The sequence below is a fragment of the Vulpes lagopus genome, chromosome 10 (assembly GCF_018345385.1).
Source record: "Vulpes lagopus strain Blue_001 chromosome 10, ASM1834538v1, whole genome shotgun sequence".
Classification (NCBI taxonomy): Eukaryota; Metazoa; Chordata; class Mammalia; order Carnivora; family Canidae; genus Vulpes; species Vulpes lagopus.
In genome coordinates this window covers 19,324,479-19,334,458 of record NC_054833.1, presented here as the reverse complement: position 1 = coordinate 19,334,458, position 9,980 = coordinate 19,324,479, and the positions used below count along the sequence as shown (strand labels likewise).

The following is a 9,980-nucleotide window of genomic DNA, read 5'->3' as shown; positions in this document are numbered from 1 at the left end:
TGAGTACGGTGTTCAGGGTACATTTTAAAAGCTATTTCAGATGCTCAGCAGTTGAGCATCTGCCTTTGGCTCAGGGCGTGATCCAGGGGTCCTGGGATCGAGTCCCACATCGGGCTCCCCGCAGGGAGCCCGCTTCTCCCGCTGTGTCTCTGCCTTTCTCTGTGTGTCTCTCATGAATAAATAGGTAAAATCTTAAAAAAAAAAAAGGCACACAAATCATTTCGTGTCATTGATTCTTTATTCTGTGGTTTTCAGACCTCTTTGACCCTTATACATCATGACCCAGTGTGTCAGGCACACACACACTTGCACACACACCGGTGCGCACGCTCGCATATTACCCTGTGCAATGCACAATGTTATTTTCTATTTAATCCATTTGAGTTTTTTTTTTTTTAAAGGGCTGGTCACAACCCTCTAACCTGGTTTTATAACCCACAAATGGGCTGTAACGTAAGCTCTCAATTATCCTTTGAGTCAGTAGGCTGGGGGCTTTCTGCTGGCACTAGGTCTCCTCCCGACCCCAATTCTGAGCTCTTCCCTGCATTCTGGGGACGAGAAGCCTGAGGCCTGCACTTGCTCAATGACCTCGCCAACTGGATTCCAGTGTAGTTTCTGCCAATATGATGCCCTTGTGCAAGATTTGGAAGGCAGAGGAGAGATGGAAAGCATTCTTCCCCTAGCAGCAGCCAACTCCCAGGCGTTGCTGTAAGCGCGAGCTTTGGCTGGGGTCAGGGGTCTCTGCGTGCCCTGGCCAGTGGGCAGCACCAGCCCGTCCCTGGCCTCCGCGTGGAAACAGCAGCTCCCTGACTCAGCTGTGAGCCACTGGCTGTCCTCCTCGAAGCTTCGATTCTTCCAGTCTGTCCTACGGTTTTGAAGCACCTAATTCCCAGCTTGAATGCCCTTTGGCTTCAAATATTTGCTTGTTTCCCTAGCTGAGGCTCAGCTGGTACAGATAGATACTAGAAATTTCCGGTTTTTTTAGTTTTGCAGAAACCAAGACTTAAAGAGGTCAAATGACAGCTGGAGGGTCACACAATGGTAAGTGGCAAATCTGTTAACTCAGCCTGAGTTTTCCAAAGATAAAGTCAGCTCCCTTCCCTACCGTACCACAGCCATCCGTGTGTCCAGGGAAGTCATTGGGTGCTTTGTTTATACAAAGTTATGCTAACTTTTAGATCCAAAACTCTTGAAAATTGTCTCAGTTTCCCGTTTGTCTTTGTCTCTTTAATTTTGTCAATTTGAATTTCATGCTTTTGTGCCCGCATCAACCTATACTGACCTTCCCTTTCCATGAATTTCTAAATTTAGAATTGTTGACCTCTGTTAAAGGACACACTTCGTCTCCTGCTGTGTAGATGTACATCTTTTTCTCCAAGCTAGGTTGTAAATGCCTTAAAGATAGGAATCCTATTTCAGCTTTCTTGTGGGCCTCCCTATTATAGTTCTTAGCTTTCTTTTCTGTGGAAACTAAGTAATAGGTATCCAAAAAATACAGTCGCTCAACTATTCCACATTGCACACTTGCCATTTTGCCAAATATCAGGTTATAAAAAAAAAAGATAAACATCAGTTCGTAACTGCTAAATTGTGTGAGTGAGAAGATGACCTTCTCTACAAGGCAGTTTGCGAAAAGGAGAATTTTATTCAAAGGGCAAAATATTCAAATGGCTCTTCCCACCACGAAAACAGGATGCCACCAACCAGGAAAATGAGGAAAGTGCATACAGCTCTGCCAACAAAGAGAGAAAGTTATCCTTATTGGATTCCAGCCACCTATATTAGACTCCTGCCTCCATTTGTCCTTGATTTAATTTCTTCAACTCTTATCAGTTTTATACTGTGAATGTTTTTATAAGGCATATCAAGGCCTTTGGGAAATAAGACAGGGTTAAACTAACTAAATACTTCCATCTGCACCCACCTTGCACTCACATCAGGATCTCGAAAATATTTCCTGCCACCTGGGATTGAGCTCTGACCCACCACCCGACTGTGAAGCCAAAGCCTTTCAGACCAGTGGCTCTCCAGGTGTGGTCACCAGGCCAGGAGCTTCAGCATCACCTGGGACCTCATTAGAAAGGCACATTCTCAGGCTCCGTCCCTGGATCCAAATTGGAAACTCAGGTGAGGCCCAGCAGGTGACTCTGGTAATGCCAACACTGGAGCTGGTTGCTTCAGACATTTGAACGGGAGCCACCCACACATCCCTCCCCCAGCACTCATGGCCACGTCAGCCACTACCTTCACAGCTGTGTAAAGCAAGGGGAACTTCAGAATTAGGCCAGAATTGGGTTCAACGCCACACTCTGACATGACCTTGTGCAAGCCTAGGTCTCCCGATCAGTAAGACAGAGGCCATCACGCTGCTCAGCCAGGCGGTCAGAACACGTAAAAGCAGTGCTCAATCAATCAATGGTAGCAGACGTGCCTTCTATATTATAAAACGCCACTGCCTCTCCCTAGCATCCTGCAGGCAGGCACCAGCTTTCCATGACACAGCTCACGTTTTCTCTCCATGAGATTCGCACTCCGTTTTGGCCAACGGAGGGGTCAAACACAAAGTTGTGATAAACACCAAGAAGCATGAAGCTCATGGTGAAGAAAGTAGAAAATAAGAAGGAGAAGAAGAAGGGATAAGAGAAGAACAAAAGAGCAAAGGGAAGCAGACGGGGCTGGGGGGGGCTGGTGGATGAGAAGAAGAAAGGAGGCAGAGGAAGGGCAGGAGAGTAAGCGCTGGGGTTGAGCTGGGACTCTATCTCATCACCCCGCGTCCTCCAAGCTGCTTCTCACACTGGAAAGTGGCCTTGTGTCTGGAAAAAGCCAGAAGCATCTTACATGCACGCGCTCCTCCTAACTCCTAGCAGCGGGAGCCCGGGCTCCTGCAGCCTGGTGACAGGCACTCCAAAAGCCAGAGGGGTGGGTGGCACTCCCTGCCACCAGGACCCCGGCCACTGCAGGAGAGCAGCTTCCTCCTCTGCGGGTTCAGGGCTGGGAGGCCAAGCGTGTCCGGATCCTTGCTATTTCCAGTCTCCTCACATTGCTTCCTCCCTGAGCTTTTCCTCCCTGAGCTTTTCCTCCCTAAGCCAGCTTTGTCTGGGCGGGCAAACATCCAATTCTTGTAATGAAAAGAGGAGAGAGGGAGAGACGGAGGGAGGGAGGCGAGGAGAAGGAGGAAAACCCTGTCCTCCTCTGCTCTCTAAGTCTCTGGCTTCAAACATCCCAGCGCACGTGGAAACAGCATTTCCGCAGATAAGCATCATCCCCACGCACAGATGTCTTTCCACCAGTTTCTTTTTTCCTCTTTTTCTCTTTTGCTTCTTATTCCCTGCTTAGAGGGAATTGACTCAACCCAAGACTCATGGGGTGGGGGGAAGAGAACTCAGCCTGCCAGGAGAAGGACAGGTCATGTCTGGAAATCTTACAGGGAATTAGGAGAAACCACAACGTCGCCTCCCTCACAGTGTAGCGTAAAACACGTTCGCACTTGGGAAGAGACAGGGACAGGTGGGAGAGAAAGAAAAGCCTCTGGAACTCACTCCTCCATTCCTTGTCGCCCCCCCCCCCACCCTGCCCAGGGGCTGCCTCCCTCCCCTAGCCTGCCTTCCAGTCCCCGTGGGCCCGAGGTCTCTAACGCGCCTCCTGTCCAGACCCCAGCCCACACCCTGCCCACCTCTGCTCCGCCACACAGCTCCACGAAATGATAGGTCTGACTCACTCACCACCTACTGGAGCTTAGAAATTTGTTAGAGAACCAGGAAGAGAAAGAAAAACACACCTCGAATAGCACACGTCCAGTGTAGACAAAGCAGATTAACAGGGCAAACCTTTAATGAGAGGTAAGAAAGCAAAAGAAGGCTGCGTAACGTCATGCGAGGCGTTTATGGTGATGGCTTTGGAACGTTTTCTCACGTTTCCTTCTGGCAGCCAGAAAAGGCTCTAGAGGCACTGAGGTTTAAAAGTGGCCCACGAGTTACGGGATGGGATGACGGGGAATGTGTCGAGGTTAAGGGAGGGGGCAGCACAGAGGTGGGGGGCTCCCACCCTCCCCCGGAGAGAACTCCCTTTGTATTTCACCACGGTGAAGCGGGGCCCCTCCTCCATGGCCAACGTGGTTGGGTTTGGGGTCCCACCTCGAATGAAACTGGACATCAGTGTGTCCTCTGCTCTTCCCCAGAAGCAGAATTCAACCTCTAGGGCAATGTGTTGGGGAAACAGGCTTTCCAGGCTTCCTGTTTAAATCTGTCCAAGGAATGATATTTACAAATACACCAGACTGCTATGAGTCACCCAAAATGCTCAGAGCATTTCCAGTTCCTTTTCAAGAGGCAAACAAGCATCATCCCTTCAGGAACTGCCATTGGGAAGGGGTGAAGGATCCGCCTCTCGGCTGTCAGGGGATCCCCTCTTCACTTTACCTGGCCATCCACACAAGGATGGATTCCCTGAGAGGAGGGAGAGATCCAGCACCTCTGGACCCCAGGCCAGCTCTCCCACACACTCGGGTCTCTAACCTCCTTCCTACCTAATCCTCAAGAAGTTGCCCTCCTGAGCCTGGCCAAGGCCAGCTTCTGGCACCCCTACTACCCCCAACCAAGAGGAGGAGTGGGGTTTTTTTTCCCCTTTTAAAAAACAAAGAGCTACTTTTCTATTCCCCTCCCTTAGAGCAGAAAATCCAGAGTTATTAGATAACCCAATGCTGTGCAATGTCAATTATTGACAGTGTCCCCTGGGAGATAGAAAATAAAATGATCCAAAGTCACTGGAATTCTTCAGTGTTCAAAGGCCAGCTCTGAAATAACAAACTTGGGATAGAACTTTACACATTCCCAGGTAGCTCTAACCAAATACGAGGTGGCCTGTCCCTTACTAGAAAATACCCACTTCCAGAAGACACGGGTGAGCCCTTCCTTGTCAGGCAAATTGCAGTTTGTTGGAAGCAGAGAACCCTGTTATGGAAGGTTGAGAGGTACCCAGGGGTTGTTTCGAGGCCACTCACGTTCTGGGAGCCCCATCGTGTTCTGTAGCCTTCCAAAGCCACAGAATGACTTGCAAAAAGGATCCAGGCACCAGTTTTCACATGCTAACAATGTCCTTCCAGAGCCCATGCGTACAAAAGCCCATAGCTACATTTCCCTTGGACAAAACCGGGGTTTAAAAGTCACGATTGTAATTTCACAAGAGTTTAAAAATATCTGTGATAGACGGGCACCTGGGTGGTACAGTCTGTTGAGCATCCGACTCTTGGTTTTGGCTCATGTCATGATTTCAGGGTCATGAGACTGAGCCTCACATTGGGCTCCTCACTCAGCATGGACTCTGCTTGAGATTCTCTCTCCCTCTCCCTCTGCCCCTCCTGCTTGAGCTCTCTCTCTAAATTAAAGAAATAGGGATCCCTGGGTGGCTCAGTGGTTTAGCGTCTGCCTTTGGCCCAGGGTGCGATCCTGGAGTCCCAGCATCGAGTCCCACATCAGGCTCCCTGCATGGGGAGCAGGCTCCTCCCTCTGTCTGTGTCTGTGCCTCTCTCTCTCTCTGTGTCTCTCATGAATAAATAAATAAAATCTTTTTTAAAAATTAATTAATTAAAAAAGAAATCTTTAAATATATATATATATAATAGCTTTTCATTTTTAGAACAGTTTTAGATTTACAGAAAATCAGAGAAGATAATACAGAGTCCCCGTACACCTGACACCCCAATTCTCCCATTATCAAAATCTTACCTCAGTTTGTACATTTGTTGCAATTAATTATCATTAATAATATTGCATACATAATAATACTGACACATTCTGGAGGAAAATCCGCACTTTGTTCAGATTCCTAAGTCTCCCTCCATTTGTATCCTGTCCCCATCCATCCCCCCAGATCCCATATTACATCTCCTGATGCCATCTCCTCAGAGTCCTCTTGGCTGTGATGGGTTCTCAGACTTCCCGTTTTTTGATGACCTTGATGGCTTTGAGGAGTACCGATTCAGTATCCTGTAGATTGTCCCTCAGTTGGGTTGATCTGATGTTTTTCTCACGATTAGATTGGGATTATGGTTCTGGGGGAGGAAGAGCACAGAGGGTAAGCATCATTCTCATCACATACCATCAACATAACTTACTTCGGTTGATGCTGACTTTGACCACCTGGCTGAGGCCATCCCTGTCAGCTGTTTCCACTGTCAAGAGATGCTTCCCCCCTCTTTTCCCATACCCTACTCTTTGGAAGGAGGTAGGTGTTGGACATGTCCTAGAAGGGAGAGCCAGCCTGAGAATGCCAGCTGCCACGGGATCCTGCAGTGCTTCTGTCCCCAGCCACTGTTTTCTCCTCCCGCCTCAGGCCAGAGTAAGATTCCTTCCAAACCCTACCAGCACCTCTGGCCACAAAAACCAAATTCCCTGTCACCTTCACTTGCCTAGGGCCTCAAATCACACCTCAGCCCTGCCGCAACCAGGCCACACGTGTATTAAAGATCTATAGACCTGAGTTTGGCAGGACTCCACCATCTGCACCAAGGAAAGAGTTCCCTAAATTCTAGGAGTGTCTTTGCAACCCACCCCAGAGCCCCCAACAATTCACAATCATGTCGTCTTCCCAAACCCTAGGTACTCTTTGGAAGGAGGTCAGTCCTTACCTGGGCAGTTCTTTCCACATCCTTGAGGGTAAAGTGTACAAGTATTTGAAATTCCTATACACCAAGATTTGTCTATCCTCCCTATTTACTTATTCATCTATTTATTTATATTAATATGGACTCGTGAATATTTATATTATACTTTGGGCTGTAATCCAGTTCTACTTTTATATTGCTCAAATTGTTTCTGCTTTAGCCAAGGAGAGTTCTTTTGGTTGTCTTCTGTACCCCCACCCTCATTTTGGTGGGGGTTGGGGAAGCGGACAGACTTCCTGAGTTTTTGGCATTAGAAGGTGCCAGAAAGTAACCCCAGTCCTTACTCTCCAAGAAGCCCTGGTTCCTTTTATTAGAAAATGGCATTTGAAATCAAGAATGAGACCAAGGTATACTCACTGATACTTTTTTTTCCTCTTCTGTTTTTAGGAGAATTGTGCAAAGAAATATTTGTGGTTATACCAACTCATATTATACATGTATATAGATATATATGTATATATATACATATATATATACACACACACATATATATATATATACTTCCATATGTAACTATCTATATCAATGTTAAGTAAAATATGATTTTTTACTGACATCTCCAACTCTAACCTATTTAGAGATGGTCCATTTTGGCCTCTTCCCCTTATACATCTGTAAATACCCACTCCCACATTAAGAAACCTGTCTCCTAAAAATAAATAAATAAATAAATAAATAAATAAATAAATAAATAAATAATAAAAAATAAAAGAAACCTGGCTCCTATCATCCACCAACCATTTATTTAATGTTCCATTCTGGTATACATGTATATCATCAGAATGGGGTACCTGGGTGGCTTAGCCAGTTAGGAGTCCAACTCCTGATTTCAGCTCAGGTCATGATCTCAGGGTTGAAGCCCCACATCGGGCTCCTCACTGGGCATGGAGACTACTTGGGATTCTCTCTCTCCATCTGCCTTTCCTCCATTGTTTTTACTCTGTCTCTCTCTTCCTCTCAAAAAAAAAAAAATTATTAAAAGAAAGAAAGAGAACTGTGATCTGCAGCACTGTGGGAAACAATGTTATCAGTTAGTGTCCAGTAGTTAGTGCAGTTCTTCTTGCCTTTAGTCTTACAGATTCTGCTCATCCCCAGTATTACCTAGGTCAGCATCTTTCCCCTAATGAGGCTGTTTCATACATTTTTATTACAGTTAGAATCTTTGTTCCTCCCTGGGATTCTCTAACATTCTAAAAAAAAATTGTTTCTACTTTCTGTACATTAAGGTTCAATCTTTGTGCTGTAAAGTTCTCTAGGTTTTGGCAAATGTGTAATGTCATGCATCCACCATTATAGAATCATACAGAATAACTGTACCATCCTAGAAAGTCTCCTGTGCTCTACCTATCCCCCCTACCTCTCTCCCCTCCAACCACTGATCTTTTTGTGTCTCTAGGTTTGCCTTCTACAGAATGTCACATAACTAGAGTTGCACAGTATGTAGTCTTTCAGACTGGCTTCTCCCATTTGCAATATGCATGTGAGTTTCCTCCAGGTCTCTTCCACGTCTCTTCATGTCTGGTTTGACATTTAATCAATTCTACGGGGGAGAAAGTGAGCTGCACAAGTCTGTCACTTCACCTAATTTCCCTTCTCAACCTGGTTCCCTCATTTCCTACAGATCGAGATTTATATCTTATCCCAGGAAAAGACCTTCCTGGTCACACAATGTAAAACTAGAGTCCCCTATCCCTTACTCTGTCCTGACTTCATTTTTAGCACTTTCTAACACACTTCTATTTTTATTTATTTATTTTGTTCAATGTCTATCTCCATGAGGGCAGGCATTTTTACTATTTTATTCTTTGCTATTTTCTTAGCACCTGAAACGCTGCCTGACACATGAGGGGCCCTTGGTAAATATTCGATGGGTGGATAAATCTCCTCAAAAAAATGTTTATATATAAAAAAATGTTTATGTATGTATATGTGCTTGACCTCGTGACATATATGCCCCTTGACTTTACAGCAAAGCAACAATGGCAAGACGGAGTGACGAGGTATGAAGAAGTGGTAGACATTCTCAAGTCTTTCTCCTACTCACACTTACATGGTGCCTGACATTTCTCCGTTAGAGATGAATTTAGCTGAGTATATTTTTCCCTCTTCGGGTCTTGGTTTTCACTTTAAAATGTTTAAGGGGGGACTCTCAGTGGTTGAGCATCTGCCTTCAGCTCAGGGCGTGATCCGGGGGTCCCAGGATCAAGTCCCACATTGGGCTTCCTACAGAGAGCCTGCTTCTCCCTCTGCCTGTGTCTCTGCCTCTCTTTGTGTGTCTCTCATGAATAAGTAAAGAAAATCTTTTTTAAAAATTAAAAAATTATAAAATGTTTAAGGGGATACTTCTTAAATTTTTTAAAATTCCTGAAAGTTTATTGTAAAGAGTCAATAATTTAGAGATTCATAAAAAAGAGTATTTAGTCCTCTCCCCCTCTTCCCTGTACCTGCCCCCTTAGACGTGGGCCACTAGGACCCCTGTTCTAGCTCTCTGCTTTAGACTCCTAAGCCTCACAAATGAAATAGGAGTTTACAGAGCCAAGGATGCAGTAACTTGGAGTCCATGACTCCATTAGACCATATTCCAGGTATTGAGGATGCTAGAATTCCCTACCCAAAAGACCTCAAGCCCTCACCTAGGATGAGTGAGCACCCCCGCCCTCCCCCCTGGGACATGTTCATGGGCAGCCTGGCCCAGGATGAGTGCACTCAGAGACTCCAGGAGCAGCTGTGGGGAGCAGGCAGGCTGTGATGCCAGCACACATGTGCACAAAGTCTCTTCAGGTGCACAGGGCACTAGAGCGAAAAGCTGAGGAGCAGACAAAGCCAAGCTTCCATCTGTCTTCTCTCCTCGGGCCCACCACCTCTGGGTGTTAAGGGCAGGCCTGCCTCCCTCACTGTAATCCCATCCCCTAAGGGAACAGTGTTACTGTTTGGTACCTAACCCTCACACCTTTGTCTAGGAGTTCATAAACATACAGAAATATGAACACATATGGAAAGGGTTTTCTTTCTCTATCACTTTTTAATAAAAGTGGTATTCCAATATACAATCTAATCTATATCATGGCCGCCCCCACCCCCAATTTATAGATCTCATTTATTCTTTTTATTAGCTTCATGATATGCCATAGTTTGAATGCATATTCCTTTATGATGAGATATACAGTGTTTCTTTCCCTACCCCACCTCAAATAAAGCTGAAATGATCTTTATACCTGTGATCCTACATCCTGGTGCTTTCATTTTTCTAAGCTTTAGTTCAGATTCCTAGAAATAGGATTAGTGTTTCAGTCAAAGACTATAAACATCATTTATTTTA

General features: G+C 45.7%; 1 long non-coding RNA gene across 1 annotated transcript; it reads left to right on the top strand.

Annotated features, from left to right (window-relative positions):
- The first annotated feature begins 242 nt into the window (after window positions 1-242).
- Window positions 243-8,723, top strand: LOC121500470. Its single transcript, XR_005990391.1, has 3 exons — window positions 243-1,041; window positions 1,941-2,127; window positions 8,631-8,723. It is a non-coding gene; the product is annotated as an uncharacterized LOC121500470 (long non-coding RNA).
- Window positions 8,724-9,980: the final 1,257 nt, after the last annotated feature.